This window comes from Chelonia mydas, chromosome 10 (assembly GCF_015237465.2).
Source record: "Chelonia mydas isolate rCheMyd1 chromosome 10, rCheMyd1.pri.v2, whole genome shotgun sequence".
Classification (NCBI taxonomy): Eukaryota; Metazoa; Chordata; order Testudines; family Cheloniidae; genus Chelonia; species Chelonia mydas.
The window spans coordinates 28,391,343-28,403,690 of record NC_051250.2 but is presented as its reverse complement, the minus strand read 5'-3'; the positions used below and the strand labels follow the sequence as shown (position 1 = coordinate 28,403,690).

At 39.7% G+C, this 12,348-nt stretch overlaps 1 protein-coding gene across 20 annotated transcripts in view; it reads left to right on the top strand.

The window, feature by feature from the left end:
* Positions 1 to 12,348, top strand: part of RBFOX1 (RNA binding fox-1 homolog 1) — a 2,389,987-nt gene that overhangs the window by 872,075 nt on the left and 1,505,564 nt on the right. Inside the window, exon 1 of one of the 20 annotated variants that reach the window (XM_043523274.1) lies at positions 242 to 405. The exons of the other annotated variants lie outside the window; for them this stretch is intronic. The gene's annotated coding sequence lies outside the window, so the exon portion shown is untranslated. Of the gene's footprint in view, positions 1 to 241; positions 406 to 12,348 lie in introns of those variants that run through there. 20 annotated transcript variants of the gene reach the window in all.

The following is a 12,348-nucleotide window of genomic DNA, read 5'->3' as shown; positions in this document are numbered from 1 at the left end:
AGGGCGGTCGGGCGAAGGTACCAGCCCCTGGTGCCTAGCCCCCCTAGCTGGTCCCAGCAGCTCAGAGAGTTGTTTTGCTTTACTGTGGGGGTGGGGAATTACTCGAGGAAGCCCCCGCGTTTTCAATCTGAAGCCATTCTCTCAAAGTGGCACTTCAGGGCAGGACCTTGTGGAGAACGTAGGGCTGGAGGAGTCCCCTTCAGGTGCTCCCGCTCTGCCTTGGAAAGCCAAGTGCTGCAACAAATGGAAGGGATGTGTTTGCTCTGAAGTGTACGCTAAGTCAAACGCCAGTTTCCCTTCTTCTCCTTGCCCCACTCATGCATCCAATTTGCAATGATATCTTGCTAGTATCTCCATTGCTGCCGGAGGGGTCTGTGTTGTGCCTGTTTGACAGTGTATATACTGGTAAGTATTTGGTGCAGAAAAGTTACTGAAACATGGTTCAGGTAACAAGTTCTGAAACGTTTTTCATATGTAGGTGTGTTCAAAGGAGAGGGAGGCAGATGCATGCCCAGGCTGGGGACCTGGATTGGGTGAAACAGGGATCATGCCAATGAGATAAATGTATATGTGGAGGAAACTAATGGGAGTTAAGTGTGGGATGAGAAGGAGAACAAAGCAGATAACTGAATAACATCGTTCAAACACTTTTTTAAATAAAGCAATCTGTTAACACAGAGCAGAATCCTAAATGCATGATAATGTTTATCTAGCTTCTAGCTGTTGTTATGGGGGAGCTGAGCAAAAGTGGTGTGACTACAGCTAGCTTTTCTTATGAAAAATTTCAGACGATATTACAGTGATGGGAAGCTTTGGGCACTGAACCTATGACTTTTCAAAAAAATGCAAAAATCCTGGAATCTGCTTTCAAATGAATTACTGATTTAAATTCTGATTCTTCCAAATTATTTAAATTTGTAAAGTGCAAAAGATTTTGTGAAAGCCTACAACTTGTCATTTAACTGGTCCAGTTTATGAACGTGGCAAAGTATGTCATTCGAATCTTATTAAGAAACAGCAATTTAGTGATGACTAATTTAAACTGTAACAAAAACTCTGCTCATTCAAGGTAAATTGAGTTATAAAATGTAATCAAGACATAGAGGACAATGTCCTGAGAACTGACTTTTCTTTTTAAATCTTGCCCTGGTGTACAGCTACAGGACTGGAAGATATTGAATGTTATTTACATTATTTAGGTCTAACAAAGAGTAAACATTTTTGTTCTATATTTAAAAGCAAGAACAGGATTTGTTGCTTTGGTAATAAAGACTGATAATACAGTGTATGTCTGGAAAGAGTTTTAAAGCACCATGCTTCTTAAATCTATTATCCCATAATAATGAACTCAGAATCTAAAGTGAAGATGCTCTTGTTTTCATAAAATAAATATGATTTTGCAGGTTTAGAAATATGGTCCATTAAGGGGCTGTGAAAGTGTGTTGCAAAGGTTAGGTAGAAACAAAGTGAAGGGCATTTTCAGTGTATGCTTCTCATAAGACACTAAATTTAACTTTAGCAAAGTGTACTAGATCACAGAAGAGGGACCTTTGATTAGAACTATGGCAAACAAATTAGGACAAGTCAAATTATGGTATTTCTAAGTTTATTTCGTATTTCTCTTTACTTGGTTGGTTTGAAGTACTGATTTCTTGGGATACACTTTATATTTAGTGTTTCTAATTACAGTCCCAGTCAGATGTCTAGTTGAAGACAGTATCTTGCACAGGCTTCAAAGGCTGGACAAACAAGTTTCCCTTAAAATTGATTTATTCTGCTAAATACATCTGACAAAGGGTTTTGGCATTTTCTGAAATGTGGACTGTATTTATGCAGCCTCCATTCCTTTTTAAGCTAACATTTAACTTGTTAGCAACAATACAGCTGACAAGTACTGTGGTCAAATTCACAATATGTTGATAATTTTGATAATGCTTATAGCCATGACACTTGCGGTCACTGGGTAATGGGGACATTTTTGCTTTCAGAAGCAGGTATCCTTAGGTACCAGAAATACTTGCAGAAGTCAGGTGTCACTGAGGACACTGAATTCACTAATTCTTGGATTAATAAAATATGTACTTTTAGCAAAGAGTGCAAATGTAGAAATACAGGGGTAGATCCTCAGCTGGTATAAATGGGTATAGCTTCAGTAAAGGGCCTATAATTCACAGCAGCTGAGGACCTGCACCACAGTATGTGTATTTAATTTTGTATTGACATGCACTAACTCAAACTGGAAAGTAGTGAGGTTACCTCCTGAGAAAGCACTAAAACAAGTGGCTGCCGACCTTGTTTTGGAGACTCTCATGTCTCCATGCATCATGGCCCAATACAGTGGCCACTTCTAACCTGTGCCTCCATTCCCCCCTCTCCTCTGTCCTTTTCTGTTTTCTGTATCCCATTTCCCCACTTGTTTCTTGCCCCTCTTCCGTCCCTTGTTCCCCACAGACTTTTCCCTTCTCCTCCCTTACTGGCTCTCCTGTCTCTCCTTCAACCTCACAAGGATTCTCCATTTCCTGTCAGAGCCCACAGCTGTTGCCATTGCTGCCAGCCACATGGTTTTTTGTCCCTTCCCCAGCTACCCAGTACACAGCACTGCTACCAGAAACAGCAGACAGTGCTACAATGAGTATTGCTTTGTAATGCCACTTGGGGAGAAGAGGCTAGGAGCCTCACACTTCAAAGGTCTTTCTGTGCCTACTTCTCTCCTGGGGGAGCTTAGTGCCTTCCCCAGGTTAGGAACACTGCACAAAAGGGATTTGGTGCACATTTGTAATGCAAACCATTTCCTTTGTACATACGGGGTGTAGCTTTCTTTACATTACAACACAGTAGACCCAGATTTATGTTTAAAGTGGTAGAAAAGGTGAATATCAATTTACAAGTGTCCTTTTTCATTTAAAACTAACAAACAACCTGTTAAATAAACCAAGAAGATAAAAAAGAATCTGCTCAGTTCAGCTGATCACCAGAGAAGTTCATACACCATCCTGAGAAGGTTTATTGCTAAAGCCTTTTCTTCAGATTAGCTTTAGACTAACGTTTAGAGGGAGCCTGGGATTTCCACAATTTAAATCTGGTGTTGGTAGATAGGTTAAGGTGCAGTGAGGATTATAAAACCGACTCAAAGAAAGGTAAAAATACGCACAACTTTAAATTTTGTAGATGGAGGAGTGTTTTTTTTTTAATACACTTTAAGTGGATATTTCAAATGGACATATTTGCATTGCAAAATTATGTGGCATGGTGTTGATCTGTGTGTGATTTGTATACTGCATATATTGCTGATTTCTAATGCAGGTTACTGGCACTTACTTATTTGGGGGGAAATATCACTGTATATCTTTGAGTTTTCCCATTGTTGCCAGCAAACACTGGCCTGTCAGTAAGTGTACATGTGAACTGAATAGGTGTTCCAGTAAATTTTCATGCTTCTCTCTAAGTGTGGCAACATAAAGTTTGACACAGTAGATGAGACTATTGATTCATCCAGTCAGGGGCTGCCCCATAGCTAATGATCCTGATGCAGCAACCCCATCCTTCCTAAGGAAGCCTGGTATTTGGGCAGTGTAGTAGTCAGAGGGTGAGGATTGTGGACATGTTGGTAGCAGTGTACATGTTTATGACTGGGAATACATTCTTGATCTTCACGTGCAGTCAATCTTCAGATTCAAGGCATAAAAAAAGTTGAGCAAATCCACTCCATTGTAATTTCAGTGACACCAGACTGGCTCCATTTGCGTATTACGATAGACTGTGATTCTGCAAGCCCTCTATGTATGGCACTCCCAGTGATGTCAGGAGTCCAACATGTGAATGGCTGAAGGATTGAGCCCTTCCTTAGCACAATTATGAATGTTACTTGTGGTTGTAGCTGGGCTAATGGTGGGGAAATTATTCACATTCATCTTGATGAACCATACATGAAAATAAGGCTTATGTGGGATTTAACTGGAGTATCAGCCTTGTTCTGGCCCTCTGCACAGGTAAATTTCTCTCTAGAAGAATCATAGCCCAAATGAATTGTTCAAGAGCCACTACTGCTGGGAAAGGTTAGGTTGTCCAAACCAGAGAAAGATAAAAGGGCTAACCTTGGAGAAATAATCAACAGTAACTAGTTCATCATGCTCTAGCCTTTAAATGATGCAGCCAATTTTCAAATCCAGCCACAGTATTTTGCATGGTGACCTCCTGCAGTACTAAATCCCACAAGTATGAACTAAATAGTCCATTTCCTTTTGCTCTACACTTTCTGTCCTCTTATATTTCAGTGAGTCTCCACCTGTTTTCTCAGGGTCTGATGCTGCTCAATGTGTGCAGACCCTTGCTTGAGGAATTAGCTGACTTCAGTGGGGCACTGAGCATTGACCAGGGTCTGTCTGTCTGGAAACAGTTGCAAAATGCAGGCCTTAGTCCTGGGTCAGGAGAGAAATAAATGACTGATAATTATGAAAGGCAGAATACCTTAAAGGGACACAGTTGACCAGAAAACCATGTTTGTCTGAAAATTTCGTACCTACTGTAGTTGAAATTAACCACTAATATTACTATAGGTGAAATAAGTTTATCAAGGGAAGAATATTTTTCTCATTTTCATTCTATTTATTGTGTGTGTGTGGATAGTTTCATTGTTCAGTGGGTTGCCACTTGTACTTCCTGCCACAGGATGACTTCACTCCCATGCGGTGCTACAAAGAGAGTTCATATGCATGCTTTTCCTACTGTCCCTGAAAGATGATTTTTACCAGTAGCATCAGGGAAGCTGAAACTGAAGAGGTTGGAGGCAGGGATGTGCACAATGAGAGAAAAATGAAGAGGAGTGTGAGTTAATATTTGGGTGGTATAATTGTATATAAGCTTGGTCCTCAGACTACGGAAGTCAGTGTCAAAGCTCCCATAGATTCAGTGGTGTGGTATCAGGCCATACATGAACAACACCAGAGAGCAGGAAAAAACAGTTCTGTTTTCCCAAGAAATTATTGGGGAGGTATTTGGTTGCTTTCCTTTTAAATTCTCAACGTATTGTTTAAGGGATGCTCTATCAGAAATTTGAATTCATTGAAATTAGTTCAATTTAAAAAAAATTAACTTGACTTTCCATAATAATAATCTTAATAACAAGGATAATCTTATTTTTTAGAATATGTATTTTTAAAACAATTTCAATGCATGTTCAGTTTCTAATAGAATTTAACAATCTTAATTACCCTTCTAGGGATGCATTTTTAAAAACTAAACAGTATGGTTTAGTTAATGGTTTTCCCTAGTCTTCCCCTTCCCTTCTCGATCATTGTACTGTCTTCCTAGTTTGACTGTGTGCAAAATTACAACTTAATGTAAATAAGGCCATTGTATTTGTATCTGTTAAGTTGATGTGTTCAATAATGAATATATTCCAAAAGGAAATTGTATTTGACACTGAAATCCCAGCAGCCAAAAAGCATTTTCCTGAGAGGTGCATAACAGTACTAAGTATCAGAGGGGTAGCCCTGTTAGTCTGTATCCACAAAAACAACAAGGCATCCGGTGGCACCTTAAAGACTAATAGATTTATTTGGGCATAAGCTTTCATGGGTATGGAGTCTGAAACACATATAGAGATTCTGAAGGACACACAGAAATGGTTGCCTGTGATACACAGTTTGGACTTCAATTAGATAGCTGACAACATCAACCTCAAAAAGAAAATGCCTGTTATACATCAAAATTTGGATTTTGCAAGTTTTAATATCTTTCACTTAAGCTACAGTTCCCTTAATTTATTTAAAAGAGAACTGTATAGAAGCCTATCAGAAGTAAGAGTTTAAGTGAAATTCCAATGACTATTTAAAGGATACCTGAGAGTGTATGAAATATTTGTTATAAAGCAATTTGATTATATCATGAAAAAATCTGTTAATACCATATTTTTACAGATAAGCATACAAGTTAGCAAATATGATAACTTTGAAGACATAGCCTTAACTCTACCCCCTGTGTTCATTAAAACAAAACTCTGCTCCATTTTTTATGGTTTACAATACAGTCTTAAGTTTTATGTGATGATATGCTATTTCTCAAAAACAGTCATAAAATGTAACATTTCTGGAACTTTGGATACACATGTATATCTAAAATAACCTTTGATCCCAAATAGCAATATTGTATTGAAATGCATATGTTCAAGGTGCAGAATTAAAGATGTGCATTCACACTAACCTATCAAATTGACTGAATTTTTTTTGCTTAACTGTGCTACGTTAGCATGTTGCATTAATATAAGGTGTTGTACTGGGTGGGAATGGGCTTGTATCTGTCTTCCTGTGTGAATGTTTTTGTGGGGTGAGGGTTAAGCTGGGGATGGAGTAAACAAAATGTTTCTTTTTTTAATTGGTCAAGGCCAGCTAGTGCCCATTAAGAAGATTAGTAAATCACTTCATTTTAGATATAATAGGGAGTAGCAGGAAAAGGGTATTAGTACTCTATGCTAAATTGGTGTTTGACTGTATCTACATATTCCCCTCATAAGATGATTTGAAGGTCCTAGGATACATGCACACTGCAAAAAACCCTGTGGCAGTGAGTCTTGGAGCCCAGATCAACTGACTCAGGCTCGTGCTACGGAGCTAAAGATAGCAGTGTCAACATTCTGGCTCAGGGTGGAGCTCAGGCTCTTAGACCCTCTCTGCTTGCTGTGTCTCAGAGACTGGGTTCCCGCCCAAATGGGAACAGCTACATTACTATTTCTAGCCCTGTAGCATGAGCCTAAGTCAGTCGATGTGAGATCTGAGAATGGTTGTCGTGTTTTGTTTTTTGTAGATAATTTTCAAGTATTTTTAAAAAATAAAAATAAAAACTGTATTTGAGAATGGTGGAGGTACAACAAGAAGGCTGACTAGTGGGCCAGAAGTTGCAGGTTGAGGCCAACTTTCAACACATGCAAACTTCTCAAGCTGCACAATGCATATCCTTTGTACCTGTTCTGTAGTGCACAACTCCAGACACACATACAAATTATAAAGTATATAAAAATCATAGTAATGTAGGCTTGAAGGGACCTTGAGAGGTCAAGTCCAACCCCTTGTGCTGAGGCAGGACCAAGTATACCTAGACTATTTCTGACAGGTGTTTGTCCAGCCTCATATTAAAAGCCTCCAATGACAGAGATTCCATAACCTTCCCTAGAATCTTATTCCATAGTTTACCTATTCTTATAATTAGAAAGTTTTTCCTGATATCGAAACTGAATCTCCCTTCTTGCAGATTAAGCCCATTATATCTTCTCCTACCTTTAGTGGAGATGGAGAACAATCAATCACCATTCTAATCTTTATTTTGGAATCCAGTAGTTTACAAAAGAGGAAACACACACAAAAGTTAGGTATTTAACGGTGTATGGATACATCTGGCATGTTCATTATCCAGTTTTCAGAATGTTTTTCTCTTAAATCAAAATACATTTTTTTATAAAATGAGGTGTGATATCTTACATTGAGAAATCTCATGGTATATTTCAAACATTAACTATTTTTCATTCTCTTCTTACTCAAAAATAGTTCAGTGGATTTTGCTCAGTTTACCCTAGAAAATGCAGCTCTGGTTTCAGACTTAAGATGGAAAACTTCAGCCCCTCCAACGTATGTTTTTTTTGGAAAGTCTTGGCATGTGAAAATATGGGGGTGAGGATTTCGGTGGAGGTTTTTGATGGGAAATGTTTGTCAAACTAAAACAGCCACTATAGTTGTGTCCAATTACTTTGACTGAGTGTGCAAGTGTAGAAAAAAATCAATAATCCTTTTGGATAAGAGTATCTGGATTTTTAATTTCATATCAAATTATGTTGTACAAATGGTGTGGTGCTCTGAAACTAATTTACTGTGTGCAGTATGTTTGCTGAGGTGAAACACTGTGATGATCATTTGTATGCCAAATTGTCCACTACAAATATGTGTTGGAAGGTGTGCTGCCCCCAGCGTTCTATGATGGAGTATTTGGATGTGATGCAATTTTCTGTATATAGAGAGATTTCTTGCAAAGGTAGATGCTAATATAAATAGGAAACATTTTTTTTAAAAAAACTGTGATAATGCCTTTTGCTCTAAGGTTATTTTGCTCCTCTCTTCTATCTTTTCAACCTCTTGATTCTTGATAACACTGCCTGTGACTTAAAGCAGCAGTGTCTCTCCACAGTCACAAACAGTAAATAACCATGTGGTCACTCAAACCAACTTGACCTGCTTCTGGCAATAAGACTGGAATAATGTTATCTACAGCAGTGATTCTTGGTTTCTTTAGCCTAATTTATCTTTTGGGATACAGTAGCTTACAGAAGAGGAAACATATAGAAAAATGTTAGCCATTTAACAGCATCACTCAAGTTCTGCAAAAAACAAATACAAACAAAACCAAAGTGTTGCAGGTGTATTATGAGATTTGCAGTACACTCAGTTTGTATTCACTTAAAATTGAGTTAAATAAACTCATTTTGATGTTTTTAATCAACATTATTCCAGTGTTGTGTTTAAACGGAGCTGTAAGGTAACTCCAGGTAAAGTAACAGGCAATTGGATATTGACCCCTTACAGGGCCAATGGACCTATAATATCTGAACTGCCTAGGAGAGGGCTGGACAATGCAGAACACATGTTTTGGGGAAAATTCGGGACTGGGAGTGTGTGGGGTTACCCTGTAAGTAGTAACCCAGGCTGGTGAAAGCCACAGTGTGGCTGGTGTTGCTGACAGGTTGCTGGGGTCAGATTTGGTGGACCAGGACTGCAACTATGCACAGACGCTTGGTGTTACCTGCATGCTGTTTGTGAGCAACCCAGGTTGGAAGCTACAACAGCAAGGCATTTTCAGGCACCCAACATTGCAAGGCCGGTAGTGACACAATCCTTCACTGGTCTGGATTCACCCCGGAACATGGCACAGCAATACACAAAAATGCATATTATTGTTTGTGTAAAATGCATTCTGGTTGATCAATAGCCATTATTCGTTAAAAAATCCAAAATTCCTTTGAGTTTTTAATTCCATCTTTCAAGTATATTACTTTACTGGATACATGCTGGATGACGTCTAACTGCATAGCTTATTGGATCAACAATACAATAATTTCTCTATTGTTATTTGGAGGTTATTCCAGATATTACTGAGTAGTGTTGGTCTGAGTAGAATGCTTTAGTCTCTTTGATTCAACTGCTATTAATATTTTTTATTCTCTCCTCTGTTCTCCATTTATGGTAACTTCTGGTTTAACATTCAACTAAGTCAGGTAGACTCACAGGCCTGTTTGTTACCTGTAATAAATGTACTACTACGACAGCACTCCTGGCAGGCAAGACTACTCATTGTAATACAGGGCACATGCTTAGATTTAGCTGTACTGTACCTATTATTTGTCACAGTGAATATTCAAATCATAAATGGAATAGGTGGGGATTCTATTTAATATTTAAATATTCTGAAGAGTTTAGTACTAAAGTTGATATGTGGATGTGACAGGGAGTTGACCCCACACATGTGTAGAAAGGGTTAACCTCAGCAGGAAGCAGGGGAGGTGAGTCCTCTGAGTGGCCCAGAGAGGCTGCATGAGGCGCAGTCAGTCAGAGAGAGGTTGCAAGGAGCAGCCGTGATTGGTCCAACAGGCTCACATAAAAGGAGCTGCAGGGCAGAGCAGAGGTCAGTCTCTGCTGGGAGCCCAAAGGGTGAGGACTGTGTCCCTAGCAGGCTGAAGAAAAACTAGCACCATGGACAGGTCAGTTGCTGGCAGGCCCCCTATGAGCAAGAGAGAGAGGCCCTGGTTGGCTCCAGGGACTGAGCAGCTGAATGCCCTGTGGAGAGGGTGAAGAAGGTGCTGGGGCCATGAGGAAGTGGCCCAGGGGTTTGTAGCAGTGGTGAGAGGAACTAGAGGCACAGCAGGAGGCTGCTGTTCACAGGTTACCTGGCCTGGAATCTGGAGTAATGGGCAGGCCCAGGTCTCCCGCACTCACCGCTGTGGAAGTGACATGATTATTAGACTGAGACACTAACCCATGGAAGGGGGGAAACACAGATGGTGACACAGCTGGAGGGCTTAGCCACGAAGAGGACGCTGTGGTTCCAGCAGCTAAGAGGGGGGCTGTAGGTAGCAGCAGGGATGGAGTGACAGTATGCAGACCGTCAGTGGAGTGTTGGCCTTGAGCTAACCCCCAGAGTGACTAAGAGGAGGCCCCAGTCCAGTGGTGAGTGATGTGTCCTGTGACACTGGACATAAAGGATCCAACCTATTGCAGGAGATATGAGCATTATTACAGCAGATAGGGGTCTGTCAACACTTAGTGTTAACCCTTATTTCAACTCGGGCCCAAATAGATGTTCTGCCTCCTGCAGAACAGAAGCCAGTGTGAATATTTCCATGAGAATTTGGTTTTTACTTGCAGGTTTCCATAATGTAGTGTCCAAATGTTAATTGTGGGAGGGGTGAGGTATTTTTTCCCCACACTCAGACTCTAAGATGTAACACTTTACTTAGCTCAGTGTTGAAGCTTAACATTCAAAATACAAGTTCAGGAATAACTTTGAAAACAAATAACATTCACAAATTCTGAAATAGTTGTTTTGCTATGAGTGTAAAAAATACTGTTTTCATAGATGTAATTCCAATAGTAGTTAGTATAGTAATTTTTTAGAATTAGAATTTCAGACTTCAGGTGTATGATCTGAATAATTGTTTTCAGGTATCTAGGGGAGTGTGTGTGGAAGAATTATTTCACATGCAAAGACATTACAATGCACACATTCAAAAAGTGTAGGCTCCAGCCGGGAGGCACTCGCTTACCACAGGCAGCTCCTGGCCGGTGGCACAGCAGGGCTAAGGCAAGCTGCCTGCATGCCATGGTCTCACGCTGCTCCCAGAAGCTACAGGGATGGTGCTGGGGGAGGAGGCAACGCATGAAGCCGCCTCCCTCCCCCCCTGCCAGGAGCTAGCAGCCAGCCACTTCTGGGAGCGGTGTGTGGTTATGGCATGCAGGCAGCCTGCCTGAGTGCCCCGCTGCGCCGCGGGACATTTAGCAGCCCAGAGTTGCAGATCGCTGCCTGTGATTTATTTTTGTGGGCCCCCCCCCCTTGAGCTGGGGCCCTGGCCTGCAGCCCCCAAAGCCCTTGCCTTAGTCCGGCCTTGGTTGTGAATGTCCTCCTTTCACATATAGATTATTGGTTTGGTTATTTACTCTGCTCCAGCTGAAGACTCCTACGTGATACCTTTTAACTTTCAAATCCTTGTGCTTTTTTCAGCATTTGTGTTTCAAAATGTTTTCTTTATTAATTGTACAGTGATTTTTTTATCTTAGTACTGAATCACTGGCTGTAACAAATTTGTAAGTATTTCATCGAAAGTGAGAGTATTCTGAAGAATTCATCCCCAACCTATTCCCAGATAAATCAGTAATAATTATAATTCCATAGTCAGTTGGAGCAACATCAGGATTTAGTTGAGTTGTGTGAAGTGAATCATTGAGTGTTAAAATGAATAATGCTTCTAGGCACTACAATGAGCAAGTGGATCACACTATTTTCTATAAGGCTAGTGGTAAAGTCATGTAGGTTTTTCTATTTAGAAGACCATCTTTCACTCCTCCTGTTACAATCTGTCACTTTCAGTAAATTAACTGACAAATCAGCACTTCTCCAAATGTACCAGTGTGAACATGCACCATAGTTATGTTAATGTTATTATTTACTGGCTTTTCTTTCCTTGTGAGCATCCATCAATATTCAGCAAATGCTAGAGTTTGTGTGTAAAACTTTTTTTGTCAATAGTAAATGTACATAAGTTCTTGTTTCCCCTCCTGGTATGTGTTAACTCAAAGCTTTCATAGTCAATGTGGTAATGCTTTTTTGAAAATTATTTGAATTAAATCCACCTTTTCTTCAACCCCACTGAAATCCTACTAGGCACTTATCTGCATATTTAGGCACCTAAATACCTTTAAAAATCTGACCCTAAATCCTTGGACATTGTTTTGATATGCATGTATTTAAAGCACATCAGTGGCTGAACAAGTTCTGCAGGATTCTCTTTGTGGGGGTAATGAAAAATATGCCACCATCATAATACGCATTGTGAGTAGAATGTTAAACACTGATTATGATCAATAACCACTTTTAATGTTCCTACTGTTAAAATAATTCTGCTGGATAATGTACAAGTTTTGTACTGTAATAGATTGTAATAAACATTTCCGTATATATTTTAACAAAGTTTAATTTAGCAACAAAAGATTTGTGATATGTCTAGCAAAAGACTAAAAGCATTCAGTAAAATAATGTCAAATATGCCTACACTATTAGTATTGCAATTATAAGAATCAGTAGTTTTTACCATGA